This window comes from Pleurodeles waltl, chromosome 5 (genome assembly GCF_031143425.1).
Source record: "Pleurodeles waltl isolate 20211129_DDA chromosome 5, aPleWal1.hap1.20221129, whole genome shotgun sequence".
Lineage (NCBI taxonomy): Eukaryota > Metazoa > Chordata > Amphibia > Caudata > Salamandridae > Pleurodeles > Pleurodeles waltl.
The window spans coordinates 795747803-795769562 of NC_090444.1; positions in this window are offsets into that span (position 1 = coordinate 795747803).

Sequence of the window (21760 nt, forward strand, 5' to 3'; positions counted from 1 at the left end):
CAGTGGCAGGGTAGAGCCCCTGAACTGATCGGAAATAGAGTGGAGACAGGTTGCTTTGCACCTGGGGCTACCGCCCCCCACTCATTATGGTTTCAGAGACCAGAGGCTCCTAGATGGCCTGGGGCCTGGTTCTGGCCATTGGCAGCTAGAGAATCCCCGTGGGTTGGTCTAGGCTGCCTGGGACGCATTGACAGAGAGATCCCAGTGGAGTCAGGAAGGCGTAGAACTGGAACATGCCCCTGCTGTTGTGGGCCTGGGTCCTTGTTCTATCGCCCCAATCAGGAAAGTACATCAAGGTATTGATTGTTCTCCCCTGGATTTTGGCTGGTAGGGGGTTGTGTTGGACTTTTGGCCATACGCATGGTCATCCCTAGTCTTTTTGCCTCCTTCCTCCTGTTTTTTCTGACCTCTCGCTGTTGGCTCTAGGACTCTGAGCACTTTATCACTGCTGACCAGTGCTAAAGTGCAGGTGCTCTCCCATCTAAAGTTGGTATGATTGGCTTATACCTAATTGGCATATTTAATTTACCTATAAGTCCCTTGTACAGTGGTATCTCTATACCCAGGGCCTGTAAATTAAATACTACTAGTGGGCCTGCAGCGCTGCTTGCGCCACCCACTGAAGTAGACTTTCAGACCTGTCTCAGGCCTGCTAGCGCAGGGCCTGTGTGCGCAGTTTTCTGCCACAGGGACCTGGCATCTAAATTTACTTGCCAGGCCCAGAACTCCCCTTTTACTACATGTAAGTCACCCCTAAAGTACGCCCTAGCTAGCCCTATGGGCAGGGTGCCATGTATGTAGAAAGGCAGGACATGTGCCATATTGCATGGCCTGTCCTAGTAGTGACAAACAGCCTAACTTGGTGTCTCACTGCTGTGAGTGCTGCCTTCTCATAGGATTGCATTAGAAATGCCCTGCCTTATGTGTAAGGGGTATTGTCTGATTTATGAGGGGTAGCGTAGGCGTGTTTGGTATGGTTGTGATGGTGATAATAAATACTGCTTACTGGTGTGGGTGTATTTTTTATTACTATCACAGAAATGCCACTTCTAGAAAGTGCGCATTTATCTGTGCTTATAATTCTGGTGTTTTGCAGCTTGACTCCAATCCACGTCTGGGCAGAGTGACAGTTGGGGCTTTGTGCATACTTTTCAGACAGCCTGTACACAGGGAGGGTGGAGGTGTCACTGAGGTGCATCTACATACTGAATAGTCTCCCTGGGCTGAGAGAAGGGAGAGGCGGGGCACACCTACATTTGTAAAGGCTGTGCCCTGGCCTCACACAATAGGGTCGTTAACCCCCCACTGATGTTTGGAGCCTGTGCTGAAAGGAGAGAGGGGGCACTCCCAGAACCAGTTGTAACTGGCTGGAACCTCCTCTCCCTGTCATTGTAAAACACTGTAAAAAAAGGACTATAAGTACAGGGGAATTTTCCCCACAATTTGAACACTCTTGGAACTTGAAGCTGGACACAGAACGCTGATGAAGGGACTCACCAGGAAACCGCCATGGACTGCTGCTGCTGTGCTGACCTGTGACCTGCCTGGTCACTAGGAGGAACTGCCACCATCTGCACCCCTTGTGCTGGCCTGTGGCTCGACCCACCAGCCCTGTGCTCCTTCTTGTGTAGTTGTTCCCAGGGGCAGGGTGCTGTGGCCCCTGACCCCTGCAACGATCTTCTACATCTTTGCCCAGGATGCTTGAAGAGAAAAAAGGCATTCTTGGTGTTGCTGGGGCTGCCGATGTGCCCTCGCGCTTTGAAAGCGCTTTTCTTTGATGAAAAGAAATCACCGCCGCAGCCGGGCTTTAAATTATGCCTTCGCGCTTCCTGGAGCGCGTTTCTACTAAAGTGGATCACCGCCGCAACCCGGGCTCATAAACTGTGCCCTAGCGCCTTGAAGAGCGCTTCCCTGCTGCCAAGTTCACCGCCGCAGCCGGGTTCGTTGGTTGTCTCTGAGCGCGAGGAGCGCGCTCAGCTCTGTGCCCCCGGGGCACAGGAAGGATCACTTTGTTAGGAAATCGGAGCTGGCACGCTCCTAGCGTGCTCCCGGGGGACGCGCCCTTCTCAGGGCGCCCCCGGGGCACCAAGAGGCCCATCCCGGGCCGCAACGTCATCCGAGGGAGAGGCTGCGCCTCTCCCTCACTAGCAGGAGTCCCGGAGGACTCGCCTGCTCTGCCAGGGCCGGGCGCAGCCTCACCGGAGGCTCGCCCTGGCCCCTGGCTCTCTGGTTGGCCCCCTCGCGGGCCAGGAGTCACGAATTTAGGGGTCTCCCTCCAAGAAAGGGCCACGGAGGCCCCGGGAGACCCCCGACGGTAGCGGGACCCCCAGAGGGGCCCGCCTTTGTACAAGGAGGAGGTGCGAGGCGCCCCCCTCCCCTCTTTGACCATTGGGTGACCTGGGCCCCCCACAGGAGGGCCGGTGGAGGCCCGGGGGAGCCCCCAGTGATCGCGGGCCCCAGGAGGGACCCCACAGCAATACCGAGGGGGTGCGTGCCGCCCCCCTCTTCCCCAAGGTTCCAAGGAGGCCCCCTCATTGCGCAGAGGAGCGCTGGGGGCCCCTTTCTTCTTTGTTTTAGGCACTGGAGGTGCCTTTTCATCATTTACAGGTACTTTTTAAAATGGACCAATATGATTATGAGTTAAAGTTCTTTCAACAGACTTTGCAATTCTGTTATATTGCCTACCTGTTCTTTGATGTGTTTACATATGTGTGCACATGTTCCTTTTATGGGCATGACTTGCTAATATGTTTGCCTAACTTGCCATAGGTTTTCTAATGTTCCTATTATGGGCGTTTTATGATATGCTTATGACAAGTGTTCTAATGTGATAACGTGTTTCCTGACTACTGCTTATGTTGCAGAATACTGAGTAACCTGTGTGTTATGTGTGACTACTGCTAGTTTGCAGAGTAATTAATGTGTAACGTGTTCTGACAACTGCTAAGGTAGCAGGATAGTACTGTTATGTGATGTTGGTCTAATAATTACGTTGTGTACAATACAGTGTATTTTTATATAATCTAGTGTTGTGTTTCCTTGGTGGTGGGAATATTGCGTCACATGTATGTGTGTGTTGTGCAGACGCTTTACGCATTGCCTCCGGGTTAAGCCTGACTGCTCGTGCCAAGCTACCAAGGGGGTGAGCAGGGGTTATCTTGGACGTGTAACTCCCTTGCCCTGACTAGAGTGGGTAAGTTCTGCCTGGCTGAGGTACATACCCTAGCCAACCAGAAACCCCATTTCTAACAGTCCCCATAACCATAGCTCCAGTAGTCTGTTGTATGCCCAGGCTAATAATGAGAGTGGTCACCAGATTTTGAATCCAGTATCAACAATGATTTTCACCTTTTGGAACTAATGCAGAAACGGAGAGACTTAGCATTAATGTGCCAGTCATTACCCCTATTAATGTTTTCGGTTCAAACCAGACACACAATGGAGTTGGTCCACTAATTGATGTGACATGCCCCCATGCACAATGGGATCATCTGTGATGGCTCAAGAGCAAGTTATGAGAGACCCATGTAATGTACCACAGTTTGTGCCCCAAAACAATGGTAATAACAGTAGCTGACAAGGGTTGGCAGTCCAACGATTGACTAAATGAGTAGATAATTTAAGTGGAACATCAGCTTCAGGAAATACACCTGAGAGGGAAATGACGTTAAACATGGCTAAATTGAAATTGGAATTAAATTAAATGATGGAGGGAACCATTGATTTGAACAGATTAGATTTGTACAAGGAAAATGAATTGTGCTTCATGTACAAAGATGTCAATCTTCGTGCAGGACATGCTTACAAGAAATTGGCTAATTTGGCTGAGAATTATGAAATTGAAATGAATAAATCCAAACACTTGAAGAAGAGTTACAGATTAGAATTTGATGTGAGAGACATTGCAAACATGAGATCACCTAGAATGAAAATTGACATTAAGGAGATGATTCAAAACATTCAAACATGGGGAGGATGAGATAAATGGGAAGGCCGATGGGCAAAAAAAGAGATCAAAAGAAGAAGCCAACTGCAGTTTAAAATGCTGTACAGAAGGCTGAATGAGCTGTAAAAATGATGCCAATGAGAGAAATTCCAGGAGGGAATTTTGTTCATGTCCCTTGGAGTTGAAGTGACATACTTTAATTTACAAATTACTTCCCAAAGTTGTGGGAGAAACAGGTGGAGTGATACCAGCAAACTGAGAGGTTTGTCAAGCTTGTGAAGTGGTTGTGGGAAGATATGAACACTTGTTTGAGATTGTGGTTCCAGCAAATTTTTGTGGGTCGAGTGTAAGAGGAGTGTTGACTGGCCAACGTGTGAGCTACTGAGGGATGCAGTTACAGGTGTGCCGTCTGAAGAGGTAATGAAGAACTATTACAAAGGGATTGAGTTTCTGAAATCTAGAGTTTCCCCTGAAGATATTAATTGGCAAATAATTGTCACGACATCTCAGGAGGCAAAGGAGTCTGTTCATGCTTATTATGAGAGACTGCTGAAAGCAGTCAGAGAATACAGTGGCACAGAAATTATTGAGCCGAAAGACATGATTCATTTTGTTTTTAGATCCGTTCAGGGATTGAAGCCAGAAACTAGCAATATGACTAAGAATCATTTGATTTGATGGCAAGTAAAGCCGATTGATGAAGTGCTGCAGTAGTCAAACTACTGTAGTGATGAGATTGACATTAACAAGAAAAGGTTGACGGAAAAGGTAATGGTGATGCAGATTAAGGGCCATATGTACAAAAAAGTGGCACATCACTAATGATGCACCACTTTTCTTTTGCTCCCCTTGCATCCCCTAATGGCACCATGGTATTGCTGTATTTACAATACGGCAAACCATTGCGCACGTTAGGGGCAATAGCATAATTTTTATGATGTTATTGTAGCGCTATACTGGATTAGTGTAAAGAAATGACGCTAATCCAGTATAGTGTTAAGAGGTCCATTGAAATCAATGGGAGCCCCATTTTAATGCCTGCTTTTAGCAGGTGTTAGAAATGACGCTAGAAATGACACAATAGAATCTTGCAGATTTCATGGCACCATGTTTAGCGACCCTCATCGAGGGAATGCAAGGTCCTTGTAAATCTGGCCCTAAATCTGTCCAAGCAACAGGTATGCAGAAATCACAAGGTATGATGAATATAGGAGGAATGCAAGGGATGCAACAGCAGGGCAATATGGTGCCTCACTTTAAAGGTAGAGGTTGTGGAGTTCAAGTAGATCCAAATGCAATTGTGGCTGATGTTCAGAATAGGAAGAAAATGCTTCCTTGTTATGCATGCGGTGTCAGACATTGGAAGTGTCCTTTTAGTAATATAAATAATTTGGTTCAAGATGCTGGTGTTGTGCAGATGATTGACAACAGTCAATTTCAAAATTAAAGAGTTCAAAGAACCTGAAATCAAAATATGAATGTTTCTACAGGAGTAGTCCAAATGCAGGTTCCTCAGCAATAAGTACAATTTCAACAGTAAGTTCATGTCCCACAGCAGATGCTGATTCCTCAGACTCCGATGGTACAGCAACAGGTGATGGTTCTTCAGCAGAACGTGAACCAGAGATTGAACGCAAATCACTTAATCACATAATCTCCATTGATTGATTTGAGTGATGATGAAGGGAGTGAAGTATGCATGAGCAAAAGTTCAAAAGAGGAAGAATGTGTGTTGGCTGCCTCACTGGAGGTAGATCAGCATGGTCCTTATCTGAATGCGAGTATAATGGGTCATTATGTTTGCATTCCTGATTGACACTCGAGCAACACATTCCACTGTCAGATCTACAGAAGTCCCAATGTGCCCCTTTCAGGAAGAACATATCAGGTTGTAGGAGTAGCAAACCAGCATTTGGTAAACCCCATTACAGAAGCCATTCCAGTTAAAACTTTGTGATTCAAGTCCTGTGAGTCTTTTAGGAAGAGACTTACGGTGCAAAAGTTTCCAACATATGTACACACTAAGGTATAGCAATTCAGATTTATAGCGATGATGACACTTCCAGTCAAACTGATCAGATGTATCCTCTCATTACGTTGTTTTCTGCCATGACAGTTAAGGACTTGCCTGATGACTTACAAGAGACAGTGACATTGAGAGTTTGGGATCTCTCTGGAAAAGATATTGGACTTTTTGGAGGTGTTGAACCATTCAAAGTGACTGTAAGGACAAATGCAGTTTTCCTCAGAACACCATAGTACCATAAGTATCAGAAGTGACAGAACGTATTACCCCAGTAATTGCAGATTTTGTTGAGCAGGGTGTGTTAAAAGAAGTGATGGGCATTCCATGTAATTCACTAATTATGGGCTTGCGAAAGCCAAGTGGGAAATATCACATAGTTCAGGATTTGAGAAAAGTGAACAAATTGTAGTATCCTGTTGTCCTGTCATGCCAAATCTAGCAGTATTGTTTTCAGATTTCATGTGAAGCAGAATGGTTATCCGTTATTGATTTGTCATAAGCATTTTTTCAGTGCCACTTCATAAGGATAGCCAGCTCCTCTTTTGTTTCTGATTCGGCAACCATGTGTATTCATGGTGTCGTACTCCACTGGTATTTTCGGAATCACTGTCCATTTTCAATCGGATCCTGAAGATTAATTTAGAGTCTTTGATCAACATGCCGTTTCAATCTAGTTTAGTGCAGTACATTGATCACCTGATGGTTTCGTCATATACACGTAAAGCTTGCAGGCAAGATAGCATAGCACTATTTAATAATTTGGGTGAAAACTGACACAAGGTTTCCCCTGCTAAGTTACAGTACTGTCAGAAAGAAGTGAGGTACTTGGGTCACTAAATTGAGAAAGGTGTGAGGAAAGTGTCTCAAGAGAGAAGTGTAGCAATTATGCAAATGAATCCCCCTGTTACACAGAGAGATGTCAAAATGTTTTTGGGCCTGGTGATCTATTGCCGCCAATGGATCCCAAATTTTTCAGTAATTTCCAAACCGTTGCAGAAATTGACACACAAGGAAGTCTCAGATCCAGTCCCTTTCAATGAAAAGTGCATGAAAGCTTTCACTGACTTGAGAGACAGTTTGTGAGGAGCTCCAGCTTTGGGAATGCCTGATTACACAAAAGGTTTTGCACTCTTTTGTCATGAAGGTGATGGTTGTGCTCTTTCTCTGTTGACACAGTCACATGGAGGAACAAACAGGACAGTGGCATATTTTTCTGCCACGTTGGATCCTGTTGCTGCTTTGCCCGCCTGCCTGAAAGCCGTGGCTTTGGCAGGTGTAAGTATCAGTCAATGTGATGGGACATCCTTTAACTGTTTATTTCCCACACTCAGTTGAAATACATTTTATCAGGTCCAAGCCCCAATATTTGACCATTACTCTGTTGTTTAGCTATCTTAGCCATGTTTGTGACACACTGTTTTAAACTAACTAGGCCTGCTGCAATGCACCTTAACCCTGTTACATTTTATTCACCATTGCTTTATTTTTCTAGCAATAGCAACATTTGCGATGCTGCTTTACTTTCTATATCTCATTGTACTTTTTACCTAGGAAAGCATTATGTTCTTAGTAGGACATTTATTTCACTTTGTGCTTTCTCCAAGGCTGGAGTCAGATAGGGTTTGCTGACAAACGTGGTATGCTGTGTGTTGGACTTTTTAGTTTATGCAGGGTGATCCCCAATCTTTTTGCCTCCTGCCTCCTATTTTTTCTGATTTGTTGCTGTTGGTTTTTGAACTCTGAGCACTTTACCACTGCTAACCAGTGCTAAAGTGCATATGCTCTGTGTGTAAATTGGATTGTTGATTGGTTTATCCATGATTGGCATATTTTATTTATTAGTAAGTCCTTAGTAAAGTGCACTAGAGGTGCCAGGGCCTGTAAATCAAATGCTACTAGTGGGCCTGCAGCACCGGTTGTGCCAACCACATGAGTAGCTCTGTAATCATGTCTCAGACCTGCCACTGCAGTGTCTGTGTGTGCAGTTTTAACTGTAAATTCGACTTGGCAAGTGTACCCACTTGCCAGGCCTGAACCTTCCAGTTTCTTACATGTAAGGCACCCCTAAGGTAGGCCCTAGGTAGCCCCAAGGGCAGGGTGCAGTGTATAGTTAAGGTAGGACATATAGTAATGTGTTTTATATGTCCTGACAGTGAAATATTGCTAAATTAGTTTTTCACTGTTGCAAGGCCTATCCCTCTCATAGGTTAACATGGAGGCTACCTTTAAATCTGATTAAAGTGCAGATTCCCTTTGGGAGCGTATGGACATGTGGAGTTTGGGGTCTCTGAGCTCACAATTTGAAAATACATCTTTTAGTAAAGTTGATTTTAAGATTGTGTGTTTGAAAATGCCACTTTTAGAAAGTGAGCATTTTCCTTCTTATACCATTTCTGTGACTCTGCCTGTTTATGGATTCCCTGTCTGGGTCAGTTTGACAGTTGGGCTGGTTGCACCTCACACTAGACAGTGACACAAAGGGAGCTGGGGTGTAGTCTGCATTTTGTGATGAGCCATCTGTGCTAGGAGGGAGGGGAGGAGTGGTCACTTACACCTGAAAGGGATGTGCCTGTCCTCACACAATGCCATCTCCAACCCCCTTGTGAGTGTCTCGGGCCTGGCCTGGGAAAGGCAGGATTTCACATTCAAAAGATACTTTACTTTGAAGTAGGCCTACTTCAAAGGAGAAATTGGGTATAAGAAGGGCACCCAAAACCACAGACTTTAGAACACTTCTGGAAACAAGAGGAACCTCTGCCTGGAGAAGAGCTGAAGAGCTGAGGAGAAGTGCTGCCCTGCCTGTGACTGTGCTTTGTGAAGCTATCCTGCAGTTGCTGCTTCTGCCAGAGTAAGAGGGCAAAGACTGGACTTTGTGTGCCTTCCATCTTGTGAAGAAATCTCCAAGGGCTTGATTTTGAGCTTGCATCCTGTTGTTTGAAGTCTCAGGGACAGCAAAGACTTCTCTCTGCCAGCACCTGGTGTCTCTGGAGAGACTCCTGCTCTGACAAGTAGTGCCCTATCCAGTCCCTCGGCCCTTGAAAGGAAAGCTGGTGGAAAGCCAAGGACATCGACTTTGGACGACTTCGGACAGACACCGCTGCTGAATCCGGTGACGCCTCCTGCAACCGACTCCAGGATCTTCACTGGAAAGCGATGACCTTCGCAGGCCCGACGCCGCTGCAGCCCCGCTGAAGTCCACGACTCCGTGGAAGTCACCGCACCACATCGTGACCAACGCCGCTCGAAGTGCGCGGATTCAAAGCTTCGCACCGACGCCGCGTATCCCGACTTTGCGCATTGACTTGTTTTCACTCTTCACCAATGGTACTGTACTTGGGGGACTATGCGACTCTGTGTCCAGCGCCGCTGGTGTCGGCTTGTTGGGAACGACTCTGTCACGACGCCGTGTTAACACCTCATCAAAGCATTTTGTGTTTCTAAGCGCTATTTTTGAGTTTAATCTTTAAAAATTCATAACTTGACTTGTGTATTTCGGATTTTTGTCGTTTTGGTCTTGTTTTGTTTAGATAAATATTTCCTATTTTTCTAAACTTGTGTTGTGTCATTTTGTAGTGTTTTCATTAAGTTACTGTGTGTGTTGGTACAAATACTTTACACCTAACACTCTGAAGTTAAGCCTACTGCTCTGCCAAGCTACCAAGGGGGTAAGCAGGGATTAACTGAGGGTGATTCTTTTTTACCCTGAATAGAGTGAGGGTCCTTGCTTGAACAGGGGGTAACCTGACTGTCAACCAAAGACCCCATTTTTAACATTGGTGATCAGCGGTTGGGATTCGGACTTGTATTTGTACTTGACATGCAGTAATTAAGTGTACACTACTATTTTGAGTGCAGACCACTACGTGACCGCATACTACTTGTTTGGTGATCTTTTGCTTTTTTCTCTTAAGGACTCCTTTTTGTTCTACTTCCATGATTGTGCTGATCCCTTGAATGATTCTTTTTACTTCATTGGGAACTTATTTTCTGCCTTTGGAACTTTGCACTTGTGACCATCATGTCTCAATCTGGAGATGCAACAGCTGGAGCTGTCTTTGAAATAGAGAAACAGAAGGAGTACTCAGTTGCTCAATTGAAAGAGTTCCTTAAAGATCTTGAAGGTCCCAATGAGAGCTCCACCAGGGAGTGGGAGCTGCAAAAGGCACAAAGAGCCTGGGTGACAGTCAAGGGAGCTGGAGGGCACACAGAGGAGGAGGATGTGGGTGGGGAAGTGCAAAGGACACACAGTGGTGTAGTGGAGGCACCTTTTATGCCTGGTGGGAGGGTCCCCAGGAGGGGAGCAGGGTGTCACCCAAGGTTCTGACTCCTAAAGAGCTACAGTACAGACAGGCAGAGAGGGCTCACCGGTTGAAGTTCGAGGAGTTGAGGATGCAAAGGGAGAAGGAGTTGAATGAAAGGAGGAGGGACTTAGAGATCAAAAAGAGGATTTGGGCTTATGAGCTCAAAATGAAGGAGCTGGAAGTCATAAGGGCTGAGTCCAGCTGGAATGGTGGCAGCAACAATTTTATATCCAGTGCTGCTGAAGAAGTGCACATGCCCAGAGATGTGGTGCCCTACTTGAAGGAGGGAGTTAACACACACCAAGAGGTTCATCGGTATGATGTAGCTCTAGTGATGCACAGTGTCCCTGAGGTGGATTGGGTAACTGGCATGGGGAATCATATTCCTACTGGTGGGAGGGACACTCTACTGACTCTAGGTGAGAGTGACAGTAAAAGGGGTTCCCCCCAGATATAAGTCCTGGTTAAGGAGTGTAAAGACATCCAAGAAGAGTGTGGGTTGAGTGTCAGGGACAGTCAGGTACCGTTTCACCAGTCTCAGGACGGTGATGTGGGGTGCTTTTTCAAAGCAGAGTTACTGGATGGGTGGGTGAAGGGTACTTTGGTTAATTCATGTGAGGGGCTGAGTGATGTAATTGCTAGAAAGCATATGTCAAGTCCTTTTTTTCCAGAGCTACGCCAACACCAGGTGGAGTGTGAGTAATCTGACCCCAGGGAGCTTACACTGGAGGCAGACTCGTGGGTGAGTACCAGAGAGTCTGAAGAGGCATTTGGGGGTGCTCCTGACAGGAGTGGTCTAGGTATTTCTCAACCAGGTGAGGGAGAGAAGGATTGAAGTGTCCCAGGTAGGTCCCAGTGTAGTTGGATGGGTGAAGGACCCCATGTCCAGTCTTAGAGGAGAGGGAATGGGGATGGGTTGAGGCCCAAGGTGCCCAAGATCCGATCCCAGGTCCTGGAGGGTTCCATGAGGGAACACCAGGAGGGGAGCCTAGCCTGTACCGTAGGGTCATCTGTTGAGGGAGATCCCACAGTGTCAGGAGAACTTGTGGGGGTGGCTGAAGTCAGTGTCCCACCACTTCTGGTGTCTGGCAGTACCATTCCTAGTGAGGGGGTGCAGAAGTCCAGACAGAGGGTTGAGAGGGGGTTGCGGACCCCAGTGGAGAACCTGGAGGGTCAGGGGTCAGCTCTGAGAGCAGAGCCCCACAGGAATCACCTTGTTGAGACCATTTCTGGGTTGGGGGAATCCAGACTCTGTCAGATGGGCAGAGGTCAGGAGACCTGCGCCAGCCCGACTCTTGTGTGGCCCTTGGGGACTGTGTGTCCCTTCAGGGGGGTAAGTGTGCCCCCCTGGAAATGCTGGCGTGCCAGGCAATGGTTCAACCGGAGGGTGGTTACTCTGGGTTGAATGATCAGGGTCAGGGGGTAAACTCTGACATGATTGGGGGTAGGTATGCTCCCAAGGAAGTCCTGGTGCGCCAGGCAGTGGTTCAACCGCAGGGTGGTGACTCTGGGTTGGATGACCAGGTTCAGAGGGTAAACTCTGACCTGGTGGGGCGTAGGTATGCCCCCCAGGAAGTCCTGGGTTGCCAGGTGGTGGTCCAGTCTGTGGGTACAGACCCTGGATTGGAAGGCCAGGTTCAGGGTGTCCCCCGGACCTGGAGGAAGGGACTACTGCTTACAGTGCCCCTACAATGTTGTCTTCTGGGAGGGCCACTCCTAGTTGGGGGGTGCAGGACCCCAGAAGGGAGGGCAGGGGGAGGGAAGCCTCACCCCTGGCCCTAGTCTAACCTGAAGGTACAGACCCCAGGTTGGAGGACCAGTTGCAGGTTAACATCCCTGCACTGGTGGGAGAATTGTGCAGGACTGCTTCTACAAGAACCCTGACAATTTTGCACTGTGGGGGTGCTGCTCCTGCAGGGAGGGTACAGAGCCCTAGAGGGGAGGACCAGGGTCACGTTGTTATCCCTGACCTGGTGGAAGGGAGTGTGGTCAAAGGGTACCAAGCACCTGGGGCTACCGCCCCCCACTCTCCACAGTCACAGTGGTTGGAGAAGCCTGAGGTCGGGCTCTTCTCCCTGACAGTTGTCAGGGGTCACAGTGGCTTGCTGTCCTGGTGGACAGAGTTGCCCCTGGGGGGAGACGGGAGTCACAGCCCGGGGGTGAAGTGGGCAACACCACTGTGTTGGCCCTGGTGGTACTATCTGACCATTGGGATACATCAGCGAGCAAAGTAAAGTTAGGTGCTGCACAGATGGTATCTGCAGATGAGGAGAAGGGTTCCCCATGGGTTAGCTCAGTGGGCCCTGAGTGTATGGACAGAGGGATCCAACTGGTGTCAGGAAGGCATTGAACTGGAACATGCCCCTGCTGTTGTGGGCCTGGGTCCTTGTTCTATTGTGCCAATCAGGGAAGTACATCAAGGTATTGATTGTTCTCCCCTGGCTTTAGGCTGGTAGGGGGTCGTGTTGGACTTTTTAGTTTATGCAGGGTCATCCCCAAATATTTTGCCTCCTGCCTCATATTTTTTCTGATCTGTTGCTGTTGGTTTTTGAACTCTGAGCACTTTACCACTGCTAACCAGTGCTAAAGTGCATATGCTCTCTGTGTAAATTGGATTTTTGATTGGTTTATCCATGATTGGCATATTTGATTTATTAGTAAGTCCCTAGTAAAGTGCACTAGAGGTGAGAGGGCCTGTGAATCAAATGCTACTAGTGGATCTGCAGCACTGGTTGTGCCAACCACATGAGTAGCTCTGTAATCATGTCTCAGACCTGCCGCTGCAGTGTCTGTGTGTGCAGTTTTAACTGTACATTCGACTTGGCAAGTGTACCCACTTGCCAGGCCTAAACCTTCCCATTTCTTACCTGTAAGGCACCCCTAAGGTAGGCCCTAGGTAGCCCCAAGGGCAGGGTGCAGTATATGGTTAAGGTAGGACATATAGTAATGTGTTTTACATGTCCTGACAGTGAAATATTGCTAAATTAGTTTTCCACTGTTGCAAGGCCTATCCCTCTCATAGTTTAACATGGGGGCTACCTTTAGATCTGATTAAAGTGTAGATTCCCTATGGGAGCCAATGGACATGTGGAGTTTGGGGTCTCTGAGCTCACAATTTGAAAATACATCTTTTAGTAAAGTTGATTGTAAGATAGTGTGTTTGAAAATGCCACTTTTAGAAAGTGAGCATTTTCTTGCTTATACCATTTCTGTGACTCTGCCTGTTTGTGGATTCCCTTTCTGGGTCAGTTTGACAGTTGGGCTGGTTGCACCTCACACTAGACAGTGACACAAAGGGAGCTGGGGTGTAGTCTGCATTTCCTGATGAGCCATCTGTGCTAGGAAGGAGGGGAGTAGTGGTCACTTACACCTGAAAGGGATGTGCCTGTCCTCACACAATGCCGACCCCCTGGTGAGTGTCTGGGGCCTGGCCTGGGAAAGGCAGGATTTCACATTCAAAAGAGACTTTACTTTGAAGTAGGCCTACTTCGAAGGAGAAATTGGGTATAAGAAGGGCACCCAAAACCACAGACTTTAGAACACTTCTGGAAACCAGAGGAACCTCTGCCTGGAGAAGAGCTGAAGAGCTGAGGAGAAGTGCTGCCCTACCTGTGACTGTGCGTTGTGGAGCTATCCTGCAGTTGCTGCTTCTGCCAGAGTAAGAGGGCAAAGACTGGACTTTGTGTGCCTTCCATCTTGTGAGGAAATCTCCAAGGGCTTGATTTAGAGCTTGCCCCCTGTTGTTTGAAGTCTCAGGGACAGCAAAGACTTCTCTCTGCCAGCACCTGGTGTCTCTGGACAGACTCCTGCTCTGACAAGTAGTGCCCTATCCAGTCCCTGGGCCCTTGAAAGGAAAGCTGGTGGAAATCCAAGGACATCGACTTCAAACGACTTCGGATCGACGCCGCCACTGAATCCGGTGATGCCACCTGCAACCGACTCTGTGATCTTCACTGGAAAGCAACGACCTTCGCAGGCCCGACGCCACTGCAGCCCCGCTGAAGTCCACGACTGGAAGTCGTCGCACCGACGCCACGTTTCCAGACTTTGGGCATCGTCTTGTTTTCACTCTTCACCAAAGGTACTGGGCTTGGGGGTCTACGTGACTCCGTGTCCGGCGCCGCTGGTGTCGGCTTGTTGGGAACGACACCGTCACGACGCCGTGTTAACACCTCATCGAAGCATTTTGTGTTTCTAAGTGCTATTTTTGAGTTTAATCTTTAAAAATTAATAACTTGACTTGTGTATGTCGGATTTTTGTCATTTTGGTCTTGTTTTGTTTAGATAAATATTTCCTATTTTTCTAAACTGGTGTTGTGTCATTTTGTAGTGTTTTCATTAAGTTACTGTGTGTGTTGGTACAAATACTTTACACCTAGCACTCTGAAGTTAAGCCTACTGCTCTGCCAAGCTACCAAGGGGTAAGCAGGGGTTAGCTGAGGGTGATTCTCTTTTACCCTGACTAGAGTGAGGATCCTTGCTTGAACAGGGGGTAACATGACTGTCAACCAAAGACCCCATTTCTAACACTGTGGCGGTCATTCTGACCGCGGCGGGCGGCGTTCGCCGCCCGCCATGCGGTTACCGCCGAATGACCGCACCGCGGTCAAAAGACCGCAGCGGTCATTCCAACTTTCCCGCTGGGCCGGCGGGCGACCGCCAAAAGGCCGCCCGCCGGCCCAGCGGGAAAGCCCCTGCAACGAGGAAGCCGGCTCCGAATGGAGCCGGCGGAGTTGCAGGGGTGCGACGGGTGCAGTGGCAACTGTCGCGATTTTCACTGTCTGCGAAGCAGACAGTGAAAATCTTTGTGGGGCCCTGTTAGGGGGCCCCTGCACTGCCCATGCCAGTGGCATGGGCAGTGCAGGGGCCCCCAGGGGCCCCACGACACCCGTTCCCGCCATCCTGGTTCTGGCGGTGGACACCGCCAGAAACAGGCTGGTGGGAAGGGGGTCGGAATCCCCATGGCGGTGCTGCAAGCAGCGCCGCCATGGCGGATTCCCTGGGCCAGGGGAAAACCGGCAGGAAACCGCCGGTTCCCCTTTTCTGACCGCGGCTTTACCACCGCGGTCAGAATAGCCCAGGAAGCACCGCCAGCCTGTTGGCGGTGCTTCCGCCGCCCTCCGCCATGGCGGTCATGGACTGCCAGGGTCAGAATGACCCCCTGTGTCTCCAACATTGAAAGAAAACACATACGTTAGAGGGAGATTCCAGCCAGATGACCACGACTGTATGCTGATTGCTGATTGCTTCGCTGCAGCTACTTGCCTACATGGCCGGACCCCTCATCCACATGGGGATGGTGTCTCTTTAGACTACAGGCTTCTTCCTCCATGTATGAGGGATGGTGTACCCCCAGGGGGAAAACCCAAAGGGCTTATTAGGCTTATCACACTGTGCTCAGACATGGTGTAAGTAGGAAAAATATAAGCATCACTACTAGTGACAGTATGGAAGGATTATTCTTGTGTTTTACTCTGTTAGTTATCTGTTTGCTTTTATTGTGTTTCATCATCCTAGTTATTATAATACATGCCTTTTTATCTAAGATTCAGTTACTTCAATAAATTCTTATTGAACTATATTCTTTGTCTTTGCCTCCATGAGACTTTTGGTAACTGAGAGAAAGGGATGGGATCTGATCGTCCACGATTCTCCTGAAAAGTCAACTTGTCATGCACCTGGTTGCCCCAATCATCTCGGCTCGAGATGATGCGCTGCTAGTTAGCCAGAGAAACTGGATTCGGCCGACAGGTATCATGTGGTATGGAATTCTTCTTAGTAGCCACAATCCATGTGATCCTGTTTCCTAAATCCAGTAGCCTCATTAGCATAATGAAAACCTACGCAATATGGCGCCACCAACGTTTGGTCAGGCACTCATATTCAGATCCTCCTAAGTATCTCTGTCTCATTTAAGGCTAAAGACAACTCAATACTATATACGGAGATGTCCGTGGTATTGAGGATTTCCTTCTCAGCTACATAGGTAGTGCCCATCGTGAGCTGTAGGATGTTCAAGCTTGAACGTTAAAAAGAATAAACCCCACTAGGAGTCCTTATCTCTAAACATACATCTACCGTTAAAATGGTGAACCCGTAATGGGTAGCAATTGCAGTAAATATGCGACCACCCCTTACTGCACGTTTATTGGCAAATGGTCTAACGGCCCGGGGGGTCCAGTTACATTTGTTGTTGAAGCACATCCAGCCTACAGAACAGCTTTTTGTTACTCTTGGATCACCTTTCCAGCAGTAGATGGTAACACAAATACATTTCATCACTGTACACCTGCAAACATACCAGCACAATATAGAGCATATGCATATTTAGAAATACCTTTATCTTATCAAGACCAAAACAATTGGCTTGATGGCGCCCTACCACATACAATATTACATGTTAAGTTAGGTCCTCTGAGCAATGATGGCCCGACCTGACATTGATTGGCCACGTATACACACCCTGATGCAGCAACCGTAGCGGTAGCTGAGGTTCGCCGCTTCTATATAGAGCTCACAACAATATACAGACTATTAGTTTAGCTTGTCATGCAAACATTGAATACTAACCTAGCACGTGCTGCACCGGTGCAACAACATACAGTCACACCAGGCATAAATCCAGCGACTGTACATTCGATCATGGGTAAAATACCCACCAAGCGGGAGGAAATTCCGCATTGGTTAGCTCAAAAAATAACTGCACTGGAAGCAGTATTTCCTCCTACACGACTTCACGCTAAACATAGAATTCTCACTATGAGCTTGCCATTCATGATGGTTCCCACAGTTGATAGCTGCAACACATGCGGCACTGTATTTACCAATCCTACCCATTATAAGTTATTAATTCTTGGACCCTTGGATCATGTTGTGATCAAGAGATATTCCACTTTGAATCCCGCCACATTAATGCCTCTAAATGTTGAAGATTCAAATGATGGTAATGAAATGGAACATGACTGCCTCGATGTCACTGACCTCTGCACCAAACCCTGACCTGATACTCAGGATACTCCTTTAAAGGAGAATGACCAAGTTGTATTTGTTAATAGCTCCTGTTTAAGTGACAGGGAAGGTATTCTGATACCTGGTTATGTAGTTTGCACACTCTCAGGAGTGGTTTGAGCTTCATGGCTTCAAGGAGTCGTTTCTACCCAAGTAGCCAAATTGGTCGCCATTACAAGAGCAATGTGTGTGTCTGAACAGCTCAAAGTAAAAATATTCACAGATAGTCAATATGGATTTGGTGTTGTGCATGATTTCAGGCAGTTATGGCACCAGAGGGGTTTTATAACCCCTTCTGGATCACCCATTTGAAATGGTGAAAGAATTCATAATGTGTCGGATGCACTACAGTTACCTGAGAAGATTGCTGTTGTAAGATGTACCACAAATGTAAGATCAGATGACTATGTATCATTGGGTAATGCCTAGGCTGACCCAATTGCCAGATATTGTGCACTCCATTGTGTCACCTTCCATGAAGAGTGGAGTAATGAAAGTGACACCATTGAAACAAATCACAATTTCTTGATGTCAGTGGTTGATACTTTAGATGAAATCATGAAATTGCAGGAAGAGGCAACAGAGGAAGAACACAGAGGTTGGATAAAAGCAGGCTGTGCTTAAAAAGAGGGAGATGATGTTTGGATTTCAAATGAAGGGAAAGTTGAGTTGCCAGATTGTTTACTGAATTTGATAGCTAGGTATTATAATGATCAGGTTCATCTCAATAGAGATGCAATGATTCACACATTACAACCAACATGGTACAATCCTAGATTTAGATTGTTTGCAGAAGCGGTTTGTCACACTTGTGTTACATGCCAACAAATTAATATAGGGAAATGCACAGTGGTTAATTTAAACCACATAGGTAGATCAGGAGGTCCATTTAAAAGAGTGCATCTTGATTTCATTGAGATGCCTGACTGCAATGGACTGAAATATGTGTTGGTCATTTTGTGTGCATTTTCTAAGTGGATTGAGGCTTATCCAGCAGGTAGGAACAATAGTCTCACTGTAGCTAAGCTGCTGCTCCAGGAACTAACACTAATGTATGGATTCTCAACTTCTTTGGAATCAGCTCAAGTTACAGACCAGAGGCATCTGGATTTGTGGAGCAAATGAATGGAACACTGAAAGCTTGATTGGCAAAGGTTTGTGCCTCTACAGCATTGAAATGGCCTGGTGCATTGCCACTTGTCCTGATGAAAATGCGCAGCACCCCTGACAGGAAGACAGGACTATTTCCCCATGAGATCTTGATGGGTCGTGCAATTAGACTGCCAGCATTACCTGCAAATGCACTTGTGAACATAACAGATGACTTAGGGGGTCATTCTGACCCCTGCGGGCGGCGGGAGCCGCCCGCCTGGTGGGAGCCACCATATGGCCGCCCCGCGGTCGAAAGACCGCGGAGGCCATTCTGGCTTTCCCGCTGGGCTGGCGGGCGACCGCCAGAAGGCCGCCCGCCAGCCCAGCGGGAAACCCCTCCCCACGAGGAAGCCGGCTCCGAATGGAGCCGGCGGAGTGGAGGATGTGCGATGGGGGCAGTGGCACCCGTCGCGAATTCCAGTGTCTGCAAAGCAGACACTGGAATTCAAAGTGGGGCCCTCTTACGGGGGCCCCTGCAGTGCCCATGCCATTGGCATGGGCACTGCAGGGGCCCCCAGGGGCCCCACGACACCCCTCACCGCCATCCTGTTCCTGGCGGTCGGAACCGCCAGGAACAGGATGGCGGTGAGGGGGTCGGAATCCCCCATGGCGGCGCAGCAAGCTGCGCCGCCATGGGGGATTCCCAGGGCAGCGGAAAACCGGCGGGAGACCGCCGGTTTTCCTGGTCTGACCGCGGCCAAACCGCCGCGGTCAGAATGCCCTGCGGGGCACCGCCAGCCTGTTGGCGGTGCTCCCGCATCCCCGGCCCCAACGGTCCTTGACCGCCGGGGTTGGAATGACCCCCTTAGTGCTAGACTATGGCAGAGGTCTGGTTGATGGGGTTCTCTCTTTGTCTCATTAGGTCGAAGCAGTAACAGTTTAACCAGCTCAAGAACGATGCCACAGCCTGAAAGCTGGGAAGTGGGTGCATGTTCAGAAACATGTGTGAAAGACTTGCTTGGAACCAAGGTGGAAAAGTCCATTTCAAGTCATCTTGGTGACTATAACAGCTGTGAAGTGTGCTGGTCATCCGAACTGGGTACATGCATGCCACACACGTAAAGTTCTATGTCCTCTTGAAAACACAGAGTCTGACCCTGCAAGAGCAAATGCTGATGAAGAAGGGGTTTGACTTGACTAAGCTGTGAGGACGGAACCTGTGGCTGAAGCAGAAAACGTGCAAAGTGGTGAAGGCACAAGCGGTCTGCATTAGGATAAAAATACAGTTAAAGGGGCAGATGAAAGCACAGATAAAGGCACAGACAAAGGTGGAAGCAGCCTGCAGGCACACAAAAGTGAAGGAGAGCACAGTCAAATTCAAAATCAACTGATTCCTGCCTGTGCAGCAAACGTGAAAGCAGTTGCACCCGGAAAGAGAACTGTGAAAGGAGACAAGCAGCCTGCAGCTGCACGTGAACTGGTTGCTGATAAACTCCCATTAGTAACAGAAGCAGTCGAAGAGTCAAATCAAAATGAAGATGAAGATGGTGCTGTAAGGAGAACGAAAAGAAAAATAGTGCCAAGTTGCAGATACTCTTCACCCGAATTAATCTATTTTGTCAAAAATGAATAGGAGAATATGTTTATTGCCTTTTGTTTCGACCGTGAGAATTCAGTTGAACATTCTGGAACTTGACTTCGCTTTTAAACTAAGCTTTGAAATAACTGTGCCAATTGATCAAAAAGACATAACACTCTGGAAATAATTATTAGCAATGAACAGACTGTTCTATTGAAAATGAACATTTGAACTGATTTTTAACAACTTTTTGTTGAACTCAAGAAGTTTCTTGAAAATTGAGAACTGTAAGTAGTGCAAAGGAACTTTGAAAATACATTTTTGTTTTGATTTTGCTCGCTTTTGCCTTTTGTTTTATATTTTCTTTCCTCTTTTCTCTCTGATTCTACAGAAGCCATGAATCCTGGTCAGGGCAAACACAGTAGGTGTAAATATTTGTGCACTGGTTTGATAATAGTATTTATGATTGCGTACACGTTATCGTTTGCAGGAATGAGTGTTTCAATGAGAGGAAAGGTGCAAAGTACAGCAACTCCAGTACTGAGAATGCATTCTTCCGAGCAGGATAAGTTTCATAAAGATGAGGGATTGCTTCATTTAGATGACACAAAGGAATATTTATCTTCCAATGTATAGTTTGCTGTATGAGTATGTGGATATAATTAATGTGTGTGATTGTTATGTGAGCACATAAATTCCTTTGTCAGTACAAAAAAGGATTCACTTATCACAGCTGTTAGACCTGGCATCCTTGGAGTGGTCTCCCCTGTTTTGTTTTGCCTCTGCTTCCCATGTTTTGACTGTGTGCTGGACTCTGTTTTTGCTGGTTTCGGTACTCAGGGCACTTTATCGCTGCTGACGGGTGCTAAAGTGCAAGTGCTCCTGTGTAAAGTGTATGTGTAAGTGGCTTTTCCAGATTGGCATATTTGATTTACTAGTAAATCCCTAGTAAGGTGCACTAGAAGTGCCTAGGGCCTGTTAATCAAATTCTACTAGTGGGCCTGTAGCACTGGTTTCTGCCACCCACATTAGTAGCCCTGTAAACATGGCTCAGACCTGTCACTGCTGTGTTTGTGTGTGCAGTTTTAAACTGCCAATTCGACCTGGCAAGTGTACCCACTTGCCAGACCTAAACCGTCCCTTTTTATACATGTATGGCACCTTGGTAGCCCCATGGGCAGGGTGCAGTGCATGTTAAAGGTGGGACATGTACTGATGTGTTTTACATGTCCTAACAGTGAAATACTGCCAACTTTGGTTTTCACTGTGGCCTATCTCTCTCATAGGTTAACATGGGGGGCTGCCTTTAAATATGCCTAAAGTGCAGTTTCCCTGCAGAGCAGATATAAAAATGGAGTTCAGGGTCTTTAAAATGCATGTGTTAGTAATGTTGGTTTTTAGATTGTTAATTTGAAAATTCCTCTTTTAGAAAGTAGGCGTTTTCTTGCTTTAACCATTCTGTGACTCTGCCTGTTTGTGGATTCCCTGTCTGGGTCAGAATGGTAGTTGGGCTGTTTGTGAATCTCCTCTAGACAGTGACACAAAGAGAGCTGGGGTGTAGCCTGCATATCCTGATGAGCCATCTGAGCTAGAGAGGCAGGAAGAGTGGCAACTTATACCTGAATGGGCTGTGCCTGCCCTCACACAATGCAGTCTCCAACCCCATGGTATGTGTCTGGGGCATGGCCTGGGCAAGGCAGGATCTTATGTACAAGAGACTTTCCTTTGAAGTTTGCCTACTTCAAAGGTAAAAAGGGGTGTAAGTAGTGGACCCAAAACCCCAGACTTTTAGATCATTTCTGGAACCA